Below are 19625 nucleotides of genomic sequence, written 5' to 3'. Positions count from 1 at the left end.
TTGGTGTAACCGTGAACAATCTGGTCTTCCTTACTTTGCGTTGTAAGCAATAATGAAATCTGTACTCCCTCTTTACCAGAAAGGGCTTTAAGTTCTCCTTTCTTTCAGGAAGCAGGTTGTGTCATCTGCTTATTACAGGTTCTTAAAGAGCCTTCCTCCAACCCTGATGCCACAGTCTTCTTCATGTAAGCCAGCATAGAGATTGAACAAGTATGGTGAGAGGACACAACCCTGATGAACACCTTTCCTAATTTTCTATGCAATATTACCTTGTTGTGTTTGCACAAATGCCTTTTTATCCATGCATAAGCTCTGAATGAGTACAATGAGGTATTCTGGAATTCCTATTGTTCTCAAGACTAAACATCGTTTGGTATGATCCACACAGTCTAATACATTTGCATAGTCAATAAAACCCAAGTGCACATCTTTCAGACAAAATCCATCTGGCATCAGCAGTGATATCCTTTGTTCCATGCCCTCTTCCGAAGCTGGGCTTTGCATAGTCAACAAAACCAATAACCATCTTTATGGTATTCTCTGCTTTGAGAAAGATCCATCTGACATCAGCAATGCTATCTCTGGTTCCAAGTCCTTTTCTGGAACCAGCCTGAATTTCTGGCAGCCTGCTGTCAAGGTATTGCTGCAATCATTGTTGAATGATCTTTTCAAATATTTTACTTACATGCCATATCAATGATATTTTTCTGTAGTTTGAGCCTCTGAAATGGTCACAAATATAAATCTCTTCCTGTCAGTTGGCCAAGTAGCTGTCTTTCAGGATTGTAGGAAGACTTTTAACAACCTGAAATATGAAAACATATTTATGTATTTGATATAGTTATAAAATTCTTATTTTTCATGTTCTCGAATAAAGACAAAATATAATCTATCAGAACTTTAAATTTTATTTTACTAATAGAAATAAATAAAGTATTAAAGTAATTTGATAAATTGTTTTAACTACCTAATAGTCAAATGTTACCATCATAAAATCTTAAACTACCAGAATTTTAAGAAACATTTCATATCTTTCTGAATACTGCTCGTCTCCAGTATTCCAACAGCTAAAAAGATTAAAGTAATTCCCATAGGAGTTATTTTATCTGTAATAGATCATAATACTTTTATATCCTATTCTATTACTTGATAATATAATTCAAGTTGAAATTATTTTAACAATAAAAATGGACAAATAATAAATTTATTTGGAAAACTATTTGAAGAGTCTAATAGATAAATGTTACCATCTCTAAAAGAATTTACTTTTTAAAGTTAATTTTTATTTCTCAGTAATTGCTTTTAGTCTTTCAATGAAAATTTTAAGGTGTGATATAAGCACATATGTACATGGACACATATATAATACAAACATTTAGAAATAAAAAAGGGTGTTCTGTACAATAATCCTGTTGCTTATACCTCGGAAAAATTTAGAATAACTTTTCAATGTTTAGTCCATTTTGCTGAGGTAATCTTTATTTGTTGAATTTGAAAGACTTGTCAAACATGACACAAGTGCACAGGTTAAAATTAGAGTTCTATCTCCTAATATAGTTAAATATATCGAGGCATCTTCAAAGATTTAAAAGAAATATTCTCTTACAATATTTCGGAATCTTATGAGGAGTATTGATTTTCAAGGCTATTACACTGGTCATCAACAAAATGCAGATGACCCTCAAGATTCCAGTAGTGAGCTTCTATTGGGGTGATGGGCCATAGACAGAAAGAGAAACGGAAACATGAGAAAGGATCAATGGTGCCAATGTTTAGAAAGTTTGTAAACAAGATATTTGAGATGCTCAGGGAATCATAGACATAAAAGTGGACATAGAACCCACAGTCTCCATTATAATTTTTATAACATCAATCATTCATTCACATTTACATCAATGTAAACCTTTTAGAGTGTTTGAAAACCTATTTAGTTACATTCAGAACATAACAGTGCGTTGTTAATAAAATGATACCCACGCTACAGGAAGGTGCATCTCTTGAGCTGAGGAATGTCGGACCCTGTCATCTGGCTGACTGTTGGTTAACTGTTGGTTAACTGCTTGCTGTTTGCTGCCTGTGGCTGGATAGCCTGAATTGCTCCACGGAGGACTACCCCGCAGCCCTCAAGACTTGCAAGACTGCCGGTGTACTAGCTTTCTCATGGAAGTGAGTTGCAGTGAGCCATTTGTACTGCTTTATAGATTAATTAACTGTTTATTTCTTTTGTATCTATCTATATAAATATATACAAAATTATTAGTGTCCTGGTTTTGTTTCTCTAGAAAACCCTAACACACTGACCTTCAGAGAACAAGAGATCATAGAAACAAGAAGGGCAAGGCTCACAGAGCCATTTATCTCTCTGTCCTTCAATTAATTACATATGCGTTAATTGGCCAGGTTGGTACAATAAACCTTAACAATCACAGGGAGCATCAGAAATTTTTCTTTGAGTTAGTGGTATAGCTTGGGAAGGTTTGCTCTGGTCACAGTGACATTTTTTGAAAAGCAATTTCACTCAAGCCTTGGTTTTTGTGATGGCTGATTTAAGAGAACAGTGTATGTGAACATTTGATTCCTGCTCAAGAAAAATGCCACAGAAACTGTTCTGATATTGAACACAGCTAAGAAGGAGAGTGCTATGGGAAAAACTCAAGTGTATGAGTGGTTTTCTCATTTCAAAAGAGGTGAAATATCAATTGATACCCCTCATTCTGGACATCTGTCAACATCCACAATGGATGAAAATGCTGACTCATAGTCATTTTGGAGTTCATTCCACTAGGTCAGACTATTAATCAAGCTTTCGATTTAGAGGTTATGAAAAGATTACGTAACAGCGTATGACAAAAGGCCTGATTTGTGGCAGATGGGCGGCTAGTTTTGCTACCACGAGAATGCAACTGCTCACATGCCATCTCAGTGCACCAGTTTTTGGCAAAAACCAGTATGCCTCTCTTGCCCCACAAACCTGACTCACCTGACCTTGCTCTGTGAGACTTCCTTTTACTTCTGAGAATGAAAAGAGGGAAGTGAAATGACACCAATTTGACAAAGTAAATGAGGTGAAGCAAAAAACGAGGGAGCTGCTGTCAGCTATCCAAAGGGATGAGTTTGAAAAATGTTTCCAAGTATGGAATCACAGATTTGACAGACATTAAGTGTAATAGAGAGTACTTTGAAGTTGATAAGGTTGTTTTGTAAAAAAAAGTGTATATATAACTGAAAAGAATTCCTTTTTTATGGTTCCCCCTCATATAGGAATTCAATTGATTTCTGCTTGTTTATTTTGTATCCTGCTAAATACTAAACTCCTCTATTGTTTCCAGCAATCCTCTGGGGGACACTTTAGGATTCTCTCTCTCTCTCTCTCTCTCTCTCTCTCTCTGTATATATATATATCGTGATCATTTCTCATTTCACTTCTTTACTCAGTATAACAGCCTTGATACCTTAATGTTTTCATATGGAATTGGCTAGGACTTCCAGCACAATGTTAAATAGAAGCGGAGATAAGGGACATCCTTGTTGAATTCCCTTGTTCAGTGGACATGTTTTCATTTTTCTCCACTGACTGTAATATTAGCTATTGTTTTTTCTTATATGAATTTTATTGTATTGAGGGTTTTTCCTTCTAATTTTACCTTCTTGAGAATCTTTATTAGGAATGGTTATTGGATGTTAGCAATTACTTTTTCTGCACCAATAAACATGACCAAAAAAGGTTATTGTCTTTTTTCTTGTTGATGCAGTTGATTATATTAATTATTTATTGAATGTTGAACTATCCCTGCATTCTTGGTATGAATCCTACTTGGTCATGATTTTCTTGATATGCTGTTGGCTTCTATTGGCCAGGATTTTGTTGAGGATATTTGCATCTATATTCATGATAGATATTGGTCTGTAGTTCTCTATCCTTGTGTGGTCTTTGCTTGGTTTTGGTATCAGGATATGCTGGCTTCATAGAATGAGTTTTGGAATTTGCTATCCCTATGTTCTGGAACAGTTTGTGAAAGCTAGGGCTCAGCTCTTCTCTGAATACTTGGTAGAATTCTCCCGTGAAGCCATCTGGACTAGGGATATTTTTGCTTGGGACTTCTTGACCATGTCCATTTTTTTCTTTTGTTATGGATCTATTCAAATTCTTATTGTCCATGTGCATTCATTAGGGTAGAAAATGATTTCACGGTATTTGTCCATGTCCTCCAAATTATTGAATTTATTGAATACAGTCTTCCACAGGACTGCATAATTTATCTTTTATTTCATTGGGCGCCTTTGTGACTACCCTTTTTCATCCCTAATTCTAGGTATTGACATCTGGTTCTTCTTTTCCATTTTACAAACATTTCCATGTTTGCAAACGATTTGTCTATTTCGTTGATGCTTTCAAAGAATCAATTATTTTGTGCTTTGTGGATTCTTTCCATTGTTTCATTCCAGTTCATTTATTTCCTCAGATTTTTGTAATTTCTTTTCTTTTAGAAGGATTATGTTTTGGGATCTGATATAGCTACTCAAGGTGCAGAGTTAAGATGCTGACCCTACTTCTCTCCAGTTTTTCATTTGTGAATCTATTTCAATTAAGTGACCTCTGATGGCTGCTTTTGCTGTGTGCAACAGGTTTTAGTATGTTGTATTGTCGTTCTCATTGGTTTCTAGGAATTTCTCAATTTCCCTTCTGATTTGAGTTAATACCCACTGGTTTTTAAGAAATGTGTTGTTAAGTCTCCAGGTGTTTGTATTTTGTTTTAGTTTTTATTTCTGTTGTAAATTTCAAACTCCATGGCATTATGGTTATAGACGGTAGTCTGAATTACCTTTATGGATTTTAATTTTATCAAGCTTGCCTTGTGTCCCAACATGTGGTATATTTTTGTGTAGGAACCATGTGCATTGTAAAACAATATGCATCTTTTGATGGTTGAAGAGCGCTGAAAATATCTATTAGGTCAAGTTGTTTGATTATGTTGTTCAGGTCGTTTTGTTTGTTTTTTTTAATTGAGTTTGTTAGCTGTTGATCCATCTGTCTTTGAGAGACATGAACTACAATCATCTACTACAATTTTTGATTTCTCTTTTCATCTCTTTAAGAATTTGTTTGAAGAATTTCGAGGGTCTTTTGATGGGAGCATATATGTTTATTATATTTGTAGGTTCTAGGTCTACTGATCTTTTGAGCACTACAAATGCCATTTTTGTTTCTCGTTATGCCATGCATCTTGAACTCTATTTTGTCCTAAATTAGTATTGGCACCCTTGCTTTTTTTCATTACCATTTGCTTGGTAAATTTTTGGCCATATTTTGATTTACAGTCTATTTTTGTCTGTGTTTGAGATGTGTCTCTTCAAGACAGCAGATTTCTTGGTTTTGCCGTTGAATCCAATCTGTTACTCTTTGTCTTTTAATACATGCCTTCAAACCATTAACATTCAGTGTAATTAAATCTAAATGCAGATTGGTTGCTGCCATCTCATACTATTTGTGTCTAGTATTTTCATTTGTTTTCCTTTATAGGATGGTGTGTGTGTGTGATGAATTTATTCTTATCTCCATATCTCCATAGTATCGTTAATGTTTGGGGTACCGTCTTCAGTGTATTGGTTCCTGAGTGGTGTTACACTTAATGGTGGTCTCATATTTGAGTGCTGTGGTTGTTGGTTTAATGGCCATAAAGACATGGAAAGTATTTTTTTGGAATGCTGGTTTTGTTTTTATTAATTCTCTAAATGCATCTTTAATATCTCTTCCAAAATTGGATGGATAACTTTGCTGGATAAAAGATTCTTGGCTTTCAGTTATTGTTCTTCAATTTTTGGAACATAATGCTCCAGTTTCTTCTTCATTGCATGGTCTCTGTGAAGAAGTCTGAGCTTATTCTCCTCTGCTTACCTTTATATGTGACTGATATTTTCTCTCTAGCTGCTCTCATGAGTCTCTCCTTTTCCTTGAAATTGGATAGTTTGACTAGTATATGCTTTGTTGTGTTTGGGGTTGGGGGAGTTTAATCTAATTGGTGTTCCCTCAGCTTCCTCAATGTTTATTGTCTCCTCCTGATGTTATGGAAATTTTCTTCCAACAATTCCCTTTCTATCTTAAATCTAGGTTTATTTCCACCTTTCTGCTCCAGGACCCCAATAATTAGAATACTGCTTCATTTTATAGAGTACCATATCCTCCCTCCTTGGCCTTTCTTCAGATTATTTTGCTTCTTTGCTTGACTGTTTCCCTCAATTTCTTAATTCTGCCAGCTAATTTTTGTACTGTTCTCCATCTCAGTTATTCTGTTATTAATGTCCTATAACTTTTTATCTATTTCTGCTATTATATTCCTTAACTCTAAGACTTCCCTTTGTGTGGGGAAAAACCAGCTCCTCACTGCTATGTCATGGGTCCGATAGGTGAAATTGTATGGTTAAGATATATAAAGATTATAGTAAATTCATAGAGAATAAGAGAGATAGAAGAGAAGGTAAAATAAAGACATCAAACACATTTCATAGTAGCATGCTCACCTCCTGAATGGCCATGACCTCACCTGCCAGTTCCATGCACAGCATGAGCAGAGAGGGCAGGAGAGGGGTTTATTTCTAACAAAGGTTTATATATCTTTGGGGACGTGATTACAGGTAATCACACACATCCCGGAAAGGGGTTGCACAATAGGCATAGACATCACAGGAAGGGGATGTACAATACGCAGAAGCACGACAGGAAAGGGATAGCTGGGAGTGTGCAGGGGAGGGACTAGGGGTACACATATGACAAGATGGGAAAATCCTAGACTCAATATGGCAGGCTAAACTTAGTTACCCTTGAGTGGGCTTGATCTCCCTGGGCTCTCTTTCAGGGAAACAATCTACTGTCCTTATCAGAAGGGAGTGGGTCCTATTCAGGGTAGGACAGAATATACAGTCTGATTGTTTTAGATGGCTGATAGCCTTAGGGAGAATAGCCTCTGACCTGCTTTTGTTGACCTCCAAGTGTATAGCCATTTACCATATGTAGCAAGCAGTGTCTTACGTTTGGCGTATATTTGGTGGAAACAACTTGGGAGAAATCTTCCTGTATCCCACACCTTTGGTGTGAGAATTCTAGTATTCTATTTTTTAATTTGTTTTCAGGTTTGATCCCCTAATTTCATGAACACCTCTAAACAATTTTCTCAAGCATTCTTTGACTGGAAATTCAGGGGCTGCTTCTTCTGTGTAAACCATCTTGTTTGGGTCTTCAGTAATTAATTTTTTTCTCTGAATTTTTTTACGGTAGCTGCAGGAGTTGGCTTTTGCTTGTGTAGCATGTTTGGTGAGCTGAGGATTGAACCTTATCTTCTGTGCTGTGTATGATGGGCTGGCCTTTTAGATTAGGGGAGGATCTGCTAGGTGCTGGAAAAACATATTGTGCATAGATTAGGAGGAAGTTTTGGTTGGGTTAGAAGGACAAGTAGAGTTTAGGTGCTCTGGAGTAGGTTTTAAGTGGTGGTATTAATCATAAGAAGCCTTCCCTTAGGCATAGCAATTTTCAATGAGTAGGATAAGATGTTTATGGGAGATATAATTGTATTTGGTAAATTAAAGGAGGTGCCTGTTGCTGAGTTGGAGGGAACAGGTTCCTGAGGTTATTGTGGTCAGGGTGAGGTTGAGGTACAATGCATCTACCAGAACATCTTCTCAGTCCTGTACATTATCTAGGAAGAGTGTACTCCCTCCTTTGTTGTGCTGATAAGGGGGGGTTTCTGTACAGCTCAGAATGATCCACTCATTATGCATGGTCCTAGGGTGTAAATGTGCTATTATAGTGGATGGCTCAGGGAGGAGAGCCTTCCCTTCAGAAGGCGAACAGGCTAGAAATGGCACCATTTCCAAAGGCTACGTGGCCTGTGATGGGAAACTGCTGGTAAATCTAGATATGCAGGGTTCTGTTTCTACTGGCACATGACCACTTACCCCTAGAACCTACTCATGAAGGATTCTAAGTATACCTCTGTTTTCCCCGTGCTGAGACTCTCTCCAATGGTCTGGATCTATTTATCTGCAGGAGGTAGCTGGGCCTTTGCTCAGGATTATCACCAGTTGGGGATCTCTTGGCTCTGTGAACCATCCTGGTTCCAGTATCCTACCTCTAGATGCCCTTATGGGGCATCCACGTGATGCCCCTGAGGTATGAACTGCCACAGGCAATTCCCCACGCTGGTGAACCACTGCTGAGGAACTGAAGGGGAAGGTGGAAAAAGAGACAGACAGACAGAAAGAAGGATGTGCTGATACACTGGCAAGGGAAGCAGAGCTCAGTCAGGCTCTGTGAACAGGGGCCATGCATGTGAGTAGCATGCTGCACTCTCTGTGGGTTGAATAAATAAAGGGAAGCCTGGAGTGTCACGAGACCCAGTCCTCCCACGCGGCTACATGGCACACAACTCTGGTAATCCCACAGCAAGATGTTCTCATGGGCGATCCCACATCAGTCTGTAAATCTTTATATTCTTTCTTTGGTGAAGCAGTTGGTGGGTTTGAATTGCTGACTTTTCTGCCCAATACTTTGCCTTGTGCACAAACAGAAAGACACATGCACACACATACACATGAATATTTACTTCAAGGAATTGGCTCATGTAATATTGGGAGAGTGATAAGTAAATATCTGTCTGTCAGGCAACAGTCTTACATGTCAAAATTCCATAGGTGGGGTCATGAGGAAATTCAAAAGTGCAGAAGTATACATGATGGAAACAGGACAGTCCCTTTTTGTTCCTAAAGCCTCGACCTACAGATAGAGTTACATTAAGAAAGAAATTCTTATCTACATAAAGTCAAAAGATTCAATCACATGTAACTACATCATAATAACAAATGAATTTGGGATTCAGCAACCAGTTGGGCATCATAGCCTAGCCAAATAGATACACAAAATGAATCATCATAGCATGCAACACACTCCAGTATCAAACTGTTAAAGTACCACTAGAGTGTAAAGCAGGAAACGTTATTGGTAATGAAGATGTATACTTTATAGTGATAGATTTTTCCAAGCCATTGAGAATATGATATTCTCAAATTTTCATGTCTTTTTCATGTTCATCAAGGTATTGAAAGAAGTGAACACATAAACCATTACAAAGGGAGATTTAAACACTCTTCTTTCAAAACTCTTTAAATAGGCACATGCATTACTGAAATTATAGAATAATATATATATGAGACCATTAGTCAATGTATACATATATGAGACCCTCATGGGACAATGGGTTACCAGTTGGGCTTTCAATTGTAAGAGCAGCAGTTTGAAATTAACTAGTTGCTCTGAGGGAGAAAGATGAGGCTTTCTTTTACTATGAAGAGTTGCAGTCTTGGAAATCCACAGGAGCTGTTCTATCCAGTACTTATGGGGCCATGAGATTGAATCAACTTGATGGCAATGAATTTGGGGTTTTATTTGATATATAAATGTACACACTGCATGCAATGGATGGCACATATATTTCAAGTTGTCACAAAACTTTCCCCAGTTACATTATGTGCTCATATTTCCAAGAATAAAAATATAAAATATACAGACATTATCAATTTGGAGACCACTTGCCAATGTAAGCCTATAGGCATTTGTAATAGGTATTCATATTTATATACTAGTTATATAAAATTTAAACATAAGTTTCTTTACCACGATTTGCATTTAACCTCATATATAAAACAGTTCCACATCCACAACAAACTCTATTACTTCATGTTATCTAAAACATAAATCACTTTAAAAATCTGAAAATCCGCATGTTTATCACTATAATATATCTCCAAATAAAGCATGGGTAAAAATAATGATCATACATCATTTCATATGAATTCACATAAATCTATAACATTAAAATGTATATTGTATGAAGAAAAGGGGAAGAAAATGCACATAATTAAAATGAAAACAACAGTATTAGCCCTCTTGCATTATAAAAAAGAAATGAAATAAGAAGCCCTCATGGTGTAGTAGTCAAACATTTCCCTGCTAACACAAAAGGTCAGTTGTTCAAATCACCGCCCACCAGAGAAATAAGTGGGTGTCTGATTCCACAAAGATTTGGGACATAGAAATAATGTGACGCAGTTCTACACTGTCTGACAGCATCATGATGAGTCAGTACTGACTTCAAAGCAATAGGTTTTGTTTGGTTCTCCTGGGGAATACAGTAAACAACAAACTCACTGCCATATTTATTGCATTCAATGGCAGTGCTAACTTTGATTGAGTTCATTTCTAAAGGACATGGTAGAACTGCTTCTTTTGTGTGAGCAAAAGATGTATATTAAAAATCTCAAAAGAATTTTGCAAATAAAGAATATGGATAATTTAGAAGAGAAAAAAAATCTTAGCAAAGAAATGTGGTTTCCCCCATCTCAGAATAATGCACTTCAGAGGACGGCACTTGGACTACAGCTTAGGAAGAGGGGCGTGTTGTATTAGAACACAAGGGATAAATGCAAAATGATAGAGAGGGAGGAGAGGACATACTGGCCCGCAAGCCCCAAGGATGATGTTCCTGCAGACAATGCACGGGGAGGACTGTAGGGCTAGCCCCACCACTGAACAATGGTGCTGCAGTAGACAGCACTGGAGACACAGTATAGGAATAGTGCACAGTCTGGCCCCGTCATACTGGGGTGAGACACTGAGGGCATGCAGCAGAGCAGGGGGAGCAGAGTGATGAAAACTCTGGGGAATACCAAAAATAGACCTTGGAGACAGAGTGTGGAACCCCATCAGGCTTGACTGGAAAATACTTGTAAAGGCCGACAAACTGACCTTGAACTATTTCCATTTTTGGCTTTTCCATTTTTGCCAGTGGCTTTCTTTTTGTTATTGTTATTTTGTGTTTCTTTTCTGCAGTTCTTGGTGTTGTTTTTTTGTTTTTGACTTCTTTTGTTGCTTTTTTGACTTTGCCTGTTTTTTGTACTTATTAATGTATCTGTATGTCTATCTAGATAAGATAGGCGGGATAAATAATTTGGAGATGAAAAGATGAGATCAATGATTCTGGGGTGATACTGGAGAAAGGGAGGTGAAAGACAGGAAGAAGTGGGGTGGGTGGGACCAACCCAGAGACAAGGGAACAACAAGCGAATTTAAAACAATGGAAGGAAGGTCGTAGGATGCTTATTGGGCTCAATTAAGGGCAATGTAGCAGCCAGGAATTACTAAATCCGAATGAAGTCCGAACATGATGGTGGGAGAAGAGGGAAGTAAAAAGAAAATAGAGGACAGAACCAGGAGGTAAAGGACATTTATAGAGGCCTAAATACAAGCATGTACATATGTATATGAATATATATATGTGAATATATATATATATATATAGAGAGAGGAGAATAGAACTGTGTACTCATATCTATATGTTAAGAATTAAGGTTGCAGATTGACATTGAGCCTCGACTCAAGTACACCCTCAACACAAGGACACTTGGTTCTAAAAATCCGGCATTCTGTGATGCTCACCTTCCCAACATGATTGGTGAAGACAAAATAGGTGCTTAAGCAAATGTGGTGAAGAAAGCTGATGGTGCCCGGCTATCAAAAGATACAGCATGTGTGGTCTTAAAGGCTTGAAGATAAACAAGTGGCCATCTAGCTGAGAAGCAACAAAGCCCACATGGGAGAAGTACACCATCCTGTGTGATCATGAGGTATCAATGGGATCAGGTCTCAGGCATCTAAGACCCAGAATAAAACCATACCCAGGATTAATTTGGGGGGTAAGGGTGGCATGGAGTGGAGATCCAATGCCCCTCGGTAGACAATTAGACATCCCCTCACAGAAGGGTCACAGTGAAGAGATGAGCCAGTCAGGGTGCAGTATAGCATCAACAAAACACACAGCTTTCCTCTAGTTCTTTGGTGCTTCCTTCAACCCACTATCATGAGTTCAATTCTACTTTACAAATCAGATTAGACCAGAGCATGCACATTGCTACAGATAAGAGTCTGCAACACAGGGAATCCAGGATAGATCCCCCCTGTCCCCCAGGGCCATCAAAGAGAGTAGAGATACCAGGAGAATTAGGAGAGCATGGGGGGAGAAAGGGGGGATCAATTACAAGGATCAACCTATATACCTCCCTCCCAAGGGGATAAACAACAGAAAAGGGGATGAGGGGCTACAGAGGATGATGTAAGATATGAAAATAATAATCTATAACTTATCAAAGGTTCATATGGGAGGAAGGGTGGGGGAAGAAATGGGAAGCTGATATCAGGGGCTCACGTGGGAAGAGAATGCTTTGAAAATGATGATGGCAGCATATATGCAAATATGCTTGACACACTGGATGAATGTATGGATTGTGATAAGAAATATAAGAGCTTCAATAAAAGTATTTAAAAAAGAAAGAAATGTTGTGGTAGTTATAAAATCATTGTCAATTTTAGTATTAAGTGTGTAGGGGTGGAGTCTATCCTGTCAATCGGCTCATAGCCAATGAGGCCTCTGTGTGGGCATGGCCTTCTCCTGAGAATTCTGAGAAATATGGTGTTTCCTCCTTGGAGGTGGGAGAGACACTCACTTTCTTAGAAACATTCTACTGACAAGACTGACTCCCTGTGAGACATCTCTGAGGAGAAACTACATAGACCACCCTGATGAAGCCAGAACCCTGGACCTGCAGAAGCCATGTGGAGACCCCCGTCAGCACTGAGATGCTTACAAATGCCACTGGATCCAAAGACTTTCTACCCACTGGCCTGTGATCTTCCTGCATTTGGCATCATTGCATGTGTTTTGTGAGTCAGAAGAGGACACTATATTTGGGATTGGACAAATGGGCTAATGTCGGACTTATGGACTTGATCTGGACTGGGCCGGGATGTTTCCACAAGTTTTAACTGCTCTTGTTTATAAAGCTCTTTCTCATTCACATATAAGTTTCTATGAATTTATTTCTACAGTCTACCCAGATTAACACAAATGCCCATGACTTCACAAATGAATTATACCCTTTGTTTAAGGAAATATTAATCCGGATTCTTCTCAAATTTTTATAAAAAATAGAACAGTGAACATTTCCTATTCTATTCACAAATATTACATTGATACCAAAGCTATATAAAGATTTCATAAGAAAAATGATAGATTATTTTTATGAATCTATATACATAATTCACAGCAAAATACTAGCAAACCAAATTCAATTGCATTTAAAAATCATATATACTATAATCAACAGATGTTTATATTAAAAAGTAAGGATGTTTCAACATTTGAAAATCAATAAGTAATATTTAACACATAATATGATCAATTAAACCTGCCTTAGTCTCATTATAGTATTTCCAAAAAAATGTCAATCAACATAGTGGTTTCCAATGAGATCTGTTGGACTACTTAAATTCAAGGCAAATAGATCAACTCATAAGCTTAGGGTGACTGCAAATGAATGAAACAGGATATATATGTCACGCCTTATATAAAAATGAATGCAAGATGGTTTAAAAACCTAAACATAAAACTTAGAATCACCAGTGAGAAAATAGGGACAAATGTAAGGTCTCTAATACAAGCAAGACTGCAGTTTTTAAGGGGAGAAGAAAAAAAACCTTGTCCTTTGAATGGCTAACTTTGTGGTTAATATCCCAGTTGGTAAGCTTTATGGCACCAGAACTCCAGAGGTCAACACCAAGTTCAATTCCCTAAAGTCAATGCTGACATGCAGCATCCTTTAGGACAGAGCATAACTGGCTTCATAAGTTTCTAAGACAGTTACTCTTCTTTCTTCCTCAGTGTAGCTGGTAGTGTTGTACTGCTGACTTAATGAGTAGTAACCAAATATGTGCCCACTAAGCCACCTGTGCTCCATATTGAATGAGGCGGGAAGCTTTAAAACAAATGGGAATAATACATGGAGTCACTGTGCCCAAAACAACTAGCTGACATTCAACCATTTACAGAGATGGCATATGATCAAGGAGCAATGATATCGACAAAAGAAATTCAAGCTGCACTGAAAGCATGAGTCAGAAAGAAGTTTCCAGGAAATAATGGCATACTAACTGGAATGCTTCAACAAGTTGGTGAAGCACTGGAAGCATTCACTTGTCGATGTCGGGAAACTTGGAAGACAGCTCCTTGACCAATTGAAGGGAAAAGATCTGTGTTTGCATGCATTCCAAAGAAAGGTGATCCAACAGAATGAGCAAATTCTAACACACTATCATTGATACCATATGCAAGTATGCTGACACAGCACTTGCAGAGGTTCCGGCCTGCTTCAGAAGAGGACATGGAACAACGGCTATCATGCTGATGCAGGAAGGATTTTGTCTGAAAGACGTTTACTTGAGTTTTATTGCCTATGCAAAGGCATTCCACACTGTGGATCATAATAAATTAGGGATAGTCTTGAGAAGCATGGGAATTTCAAAACACTTAATAAACCTGTACGTGGATCATGAAGGACTTGTGCAAAAAGAACAAGGAATGCCACATTGTTTACAATCAGGAAAGTTGTGCCTTAAGGTTGTAATCTCTCATAATACTTATTCCATCTGTATACTGAGGCAATAATCAGAGAAGATGAATTAGATTAAAAATGTGACACCAAGATATTTTTGTCAATGTGTGGTGTTGTCTATTTGGTTCCAACTCATAGAGACCTGATGCACAATACAAGGACACCCTCCATTGTCCTGTGCAGGCCTGACATCTGTCCCTATGCCAGCTCTCATCGTTACAGCCATCCTGTCAATCTATCTCATTAAGAACCTTCTTTTTCTGTTACCTTCCACTTTACCAAACGTGACATCCTTTTTCAGGGTCTGACCTCTCCTATATTTGATAATAGATCCAAAGTATGTAAGATGATATCTAGCTATCCTTGTCTCTGCAGAGCACTGTGACCATATTGATCAAAGAAAGACTTCTTTTTTGGTCTTTTTAGCAGCCTATGGTAATTTCAATATTCTTCTCCAACACCACAATTCAATCGCATAAATTCTTCTTTGGCCTTTATTGCTCACTGTCCAACTTTCACATGCATATGAGGTCATAGAAAATACCATGGATTTTGTCTGGTGCAGCTTACTCCTTAAAGTAACATCATTGCTTTTTAATACTCTTAAAAGGTTTTGTGCAGTAGATATATCTAACACAACCCATTTTTTGGTCTTGTAAATGATACTCCCAAGTGCATTGATTATGGATCTAAGTAAGACCAATTCCTTCACAGCTTCAAACTGCTGTTCAGTTACCATGATGTTGCCTGTTGGTCAACCTGTGAGGATTCCGGTCTTCCTGACTTTGAGCTGGAATCCATTCAGAAGTCTGCATCCTTCATCCTATTCACAAGTGTTTCAATTCCTCCTCGCTTTCATCATGAAAGGTTGTATCATTTCCATATTGTGAATAAGCCTTCCTCCAATCCTGAGGCTACAGTCTTCTTCATACAAACCAGCTTCTCTGATAATTTGTTCAGCACACAGATCCAACACGTATGGTGAACGGTGAGAGGATACAGCCCCAATCTACACACCTTTCCTGATTTTATATTCTGTCACCCCTTATTGTGCTTGCACAACTGCCTCTTGGTTCACGTGCAAGCTCTAAAAGAGCACAACGTATTCTTCTGAAATTCCACTCTTCTCAATGCTGTCCATGATTTGTTATGATCCCCACGGTCAAATGCCTTTGCCTAGTCAATAAAAGCCAATACACACCTTTCAGCTCAAATCTAGGTGGCATTAGCATCCTTTGTTCCATGCCCTTTTCTACTTTTTGTATAGTCAATAAAACACAAATAAACATCTTTCTGGTATTCTCTACTTTGAGCAAAATCTTATGTCAGCAATGATATCTCTCGTTCCAAGTCCTCTTCTGAGTCCAACCCCACTTTCTAGCATCTCCCTGTTTTTCTTTTTCCTTTAAAAAAAAAATCATTTCATTGGGGCCTCATACAACTCTTATGGCAATCCATATAGCCACCCATTGTGTCAAGCACATTGGCACATTTGTTGCAATTACCATTTTCAAAGCTCTCTGTTAATGCACTGCTACAATCATTGTTGAAGGATCTTTAGCAAAAATATACTTGCATGTAATACCAATATTATTCAACAGCTTGAACCTTCATAATGAGCACAAACATGGACCTCTTAAATAAGTTGACGAAGTACCTGTCTTTCAGAATTGGAGGAAGGCGTATTAATTACATGAAACTTGCATGTGTCACAAGCTGGCTTGCTAGAAGTGAAGAAGCCTTGAAGCATTTGCTGATTAAATCAAGGATTTAATCCCTCAAAAGGTATTAAATTTAATCCTTCAGGGTAGGAATGATGTCTGGAGTCGCTCCTCATAAAATGGTTTCGTGGGGAAGGAAGAAAACAATAATGCCCCTGTAGAAGGTGGTTTCTTAGACGAAAACCTATGACGTGTTGATATGGACAGATTAAAAATAAATTGACTGAACACTTACCCAAACAAGTTTTTGAAGTGGTTTACCGAAAGCAATATGATAGGGGCATTTTATTTTACTGCTGCTTCTATGAGTATTGATTGTGGATACAAGTAAAATGAAATCCATGACATTTTTAAAAATTCAATGACACATTGCCGAGGTTAAATCTGCTACCAAAAAATTCTTCAAAGCGTTGCTAAGCAAGGATATTACTTTGAGCACTAAGGTCTGCCTTACACAAACCATGGCACTTTCTTTTTTTAAAAAAATCATTTTATTGGAGGCTCATACAATTCTTATCACAATCCATACATACATCCATTGTATGGAGCACAAATGTACATTTGTTGCCAGCACCATTCTCAAAATATTTGCCTTCTACTTGAGCCCTTAATATTGGCTGCTCATTTTCTTCCTTCCTCCTCACTCCCCCTAACTCATGAACCTCTCATAATTCATAAATTATTTTTATTTTGTCACATGTTACACTGTTTGACGTCTCCCCCCGCCCTCTTCCCTGCTGTTCCTCCCTCAGGGAGGAGGCTATAGGCAAATTCTTGAAATCAGTTCCCCCTTTCTACCCTACATTCCCTCCACCCTCTCAGTATCACCACTCTCACCACTGGTCTTGGAGGAGTCATCTGTCCTGGTTTCCCTGTGTTCCCAGTTGCTAAATGTACCAATGTACATTCTCTGGTCTAGCCAGATTTGTAAGGTAGAATTGGGATCATGCTAGTGGGGAGGAGGAAGCATTTAAGAACTAGAGGAAAGTTACATGTCTCACCATTGCTACCCTGCACCCTGACTGGCTCATCTCCTCCCCACAACACTTCAGTAAGGGGGTGTCCACAAGCAGAGTATTGGAAGCAACAGAGGAATATGGCAGAATGGCAGGATACAAAATCAACAAACAGAAGTCTATTGGACTGCTCTACACATCAGACAAGGCCACAGAAGAGATGATTAAAAAGCTAGTAAGTACCCTTTACAGTAGCCAAGCACAAATTTAAATACCTAAGGATACAACTGACTGAAAAACAAAATATTTATATGAGGAAAATTATAAAACACTACTGCAAGGAATCAAAAGTGACCTCAACAAATGGAAGAATATCCCATGCTAGTAGATTGGCAGACTGGATATAGTAAAGATGTCACTTCTGCCCAAGGCACTATATAAGTTCAATGCTATCCCAATACGAATACCACCATCCTTCTTCAAATAATTGGAAAAACAGATGGCCAACTTCATATGGAGGGGACAAAGGCCAGAATTAGCAAAGAACTCCTCAAGAGAAGGACAAAATGGGAGGGCTTGCTCTACCTGATATTAGCACATATTATGTGGTCACGGTGGTCAAAACAGTGTCGTACTGGCATGATAACAGGTAATCAGACCAATGGAAAAGAGATGAAGACCCAGAAATAAAAACATCAGCATACAGGCAACTGATCTTTGATAAGGACCCCAAAAATATTAAATGGGAAACAGATGCCATCTTCAATAAATGGTGCTGGAAAAAATGGATATCTACCTGCAGAAAAATGAAGCAAGACCCTTACTTAACTGCATGCACAAGAATAAACTCAAGGTATATCACAGACCTTGAGACAAAACCCCAAACAATTAGGGCCATTAATGAGGGAATTGGGACAAACCTGAGACCCTTGGTACAGGAAATACATAGGATATCAGAAATAGGGAAGGATACAAATACAGCGGAGTCACAAATAGACAAGTGGGATATACTGAAGATAGGACACCTGTGTACATCGAAAAATTTCACTCAGAGAGTAATGGGAGAGTTTACAGATTGGGAAAATATCTTTAGCAATGACACATCAGACAAAGGCCTTATTACTAATATCTACAATATTTTGCAAGCTTACAACAAGGGAAAAACTAATTGCCCACTGAGGAGGTGGACAAAGGACCTGAATAGAAGTTTCACAGAGTCTGAAATCCGAATGGCTAATAAACGTATGAGAAAATGTTCCCTATCATTAGCCATAAGAGAAATGCAAATCAAAACAACTTTGAGATACCACCTAAAACCCTCAAAGATAGCCCCATTAAAAATTCAGAAATCAATGAGTGTTGGAGGGGCTGTGGTGAGATAGGAACTCTCATCCACTGCTAGTGGACCTGTAGATATGTATAGCCTCTATGGAAATCAATTTGGCAATTTCTCAAATAGACAGAAATTGAGTTACCATACGACCCAGCAATCCCCCTACTGAGCATATACCCAGAAGAGGCAAGAAACAAACCACGACGGGACATTTCTGCTCCAATGTTCATTGTGGCACAGTTCACAATTGCAAGGAGTTCGAAACAACCCAAATTCCCATCAAAAGATGAATGGATTAAAAACTGTGGTACGTACATAGAATTCAGTACTATGCATCGCTAAAAAGCAGTGATGAACGCATAAAGCATACCGCCACATGGGAAGAACTGGAGGAAATTATGCTAAGTGAAGTAAGCCAAGCACAAAAGGACAAGTATATCATGAATCCCTGACAAAAGTCCATATATATATATATATATATTTATATATATATACACATATATACAGAAAGGCAAGTGTAAAAGGGGCACAGTGGAAAAAGCTACTGTATACAAACACTCCAGGGGTGAGGTCCAGGTAGTATGTCATGGGTGAGACCAAATCCAGGGGTACATATCGTGCACCACAAAAACGGGTGTGGAGGGAGGAAAGGGGAAAGAAAAAAAAAGATGTGTGATGTGGGAATAAGGCACTGACCCACCCGAGGACAGGGTATTGTTTGTGTCTCCACAGGGAAAGGGGGGACCAGATATAAAGCCAGTGCCAGACAAATGGAGCATGCCAGCACAGAGTGGGGAGCCAGTGGAGGAGCCTGAATGTTGGACCCCCATACCAGCTACATGGACAACTGCCCCTGACCCCAGAAGAATTTACTTGAAAGGACAGCACTGAAGCTGCAGCTAGATGAGAGGGGCATGTCTAATCAGAGCAAATGAGAGTAAATTAAGGGGGAGAGAGAGAGTGGAGCACATCCTGACCATCAGGCCTGGAGAATGATATCACCACTCTAAATAGTCAATGGACAGAGTGGACAATATGGCTGATCCCACTATGAGACATGCCATCCCTTGATGGCCCAGGGCCCTAAGGGAAACAACACTGGAGATTCAGGGCCGGGACTGA

The sequence above is a fragment of the Tenrec ecaudatus genome, chromosome 6, assembly GCF_050624435.1.
Source record: "Tenrec ecaudatus isolate mTenEca1 chromosome 6, mTenEca1.hap1, whole genome shotgun sequence".
Taxonomy (NCBI): Eukaryota; Metazoa; Chordata; class Mammalia; order Afrosoricida; family Tenrecidae; genus Tenrec; species Tenrec ecaudatus.
This window is presented reverse-complemented; position numbering follows the sequence as displayed.